We start from the raw sequence: 1,375 nt of genomic DNA on the forward strand, positions 1-1,375 counted from the left end.
AGTGCTGGACATGGGCACCGGCGACCCCCGTGACCCAAAATGGAATAAGCGGGTAAAGATAATGGATGGATGGATGGATGGATGTTCTCCTTTATGTTATTTTCGAGGTTTGACTAAAAGGGCCTAGTTTCTTATAATAAGGTAATCATAGTAGAGCCCAACCGATATATTGGTAGGGCTGGTAATTTGGGCCAGCATAGGCATTTGGGGACCTATTGGTATCTGTGATAATTGTTGTGTTATGCTTCAATATAAGCACTTATAATTTTCACCCCTTAAATGCTGGAACCAGCTGTAACTGTTCAATGTATCCAGCAGAGGGCGAATGAAGACTACTTTTAAATCATGGCCCTTCCCTTATGTTTCACTTTTAGCACAGATGAAGCAGGGAGCAATACTGAGTAGCATATTTTGCTGAACAGAACAAGTATATTTTAACTAATCTGTAAAACAAATCAACAATAATAAATTATCTTCAGTCCTCCAAAATGCTTGTCATTAGCAATGTGCCTCTCAAGTTAGCAAGCTAACATTTAGATAACCTAGTGTAAGCTATTGCCTTGTAAAACTATCCAGAACAATAAACCTAACGTAGAGGTAAATATATATATATCAATGTTAGTAATGTTATCTTTGTCATCCTCAGTGAAATGCATTGTTTGTCTGAAATATTTACTTCTCTACAAAAAAATAAACTCTGCTGCAATCAGTACTAATGAGACCTTCACCATATGTATGACTGTTTAAACAATGAACAGGGAAGAGTGTTTATTTGTTTAATTTATATTTTTGTAACACACTTGATAACTTTATGGTGAATAGCGGAGGATAGAAAATATGTATGCACGTTAGAAGGACTGTTTTTATGACCAGTGCACCTCTTGTAAATCTACTGTGGGACTACATATGATCAGAGAGTCAGAGATTCTTTATTTGTCATTCGCACCACATGTGGTACATGTAGTGGAACAAAATTATGTTCACAGGGTCCCAGTTACATCCAGCAATAAAATGTAAAAAGAAAAACAGTAATAAAATCTACAATATGAACTAAGAAAAACATTAACTAAAAATACTCTAAACACTAACAGCATAAAAACAATAGGCCGTACAGCAGCACGGTGTGGATCTGATTAGCTTAACTTCATGGTTGCTGAACCACACTAAATAAACAAGCCCCGCTCCACTTGCTGTTTACTGAGATTCTTGTGGGTGGACAAAGCTCAAAAATTTCCAGCTATTATATCAGTTATCGGCAGTCCACTCCCACTATCGGTGTTGGCTATAGCCAAATTTCCATATTTGTTTCGCTCTAAATGAAAGACATGAGGTAATATGCATTCCTTCAAGGAATGTTAAACCTTTAATTATAGAT

The sequence above is a fragment of the Nematolebias whitei genome, chromosome 6 (assembly GCF_014905685.2).
Source record: "Nematolebias whitei isolate Nwh7 chromosome 6, NemWhi1, whole genome shotgun sequence".
Classification (NCBI taxonomy): domain Eukaryota; kingdom Metazoa; phylum Chordata; class Actinopteri; order Cyprinodontiformes; family Rivulidae; genus Nematolebias; species Nematolebias whitei.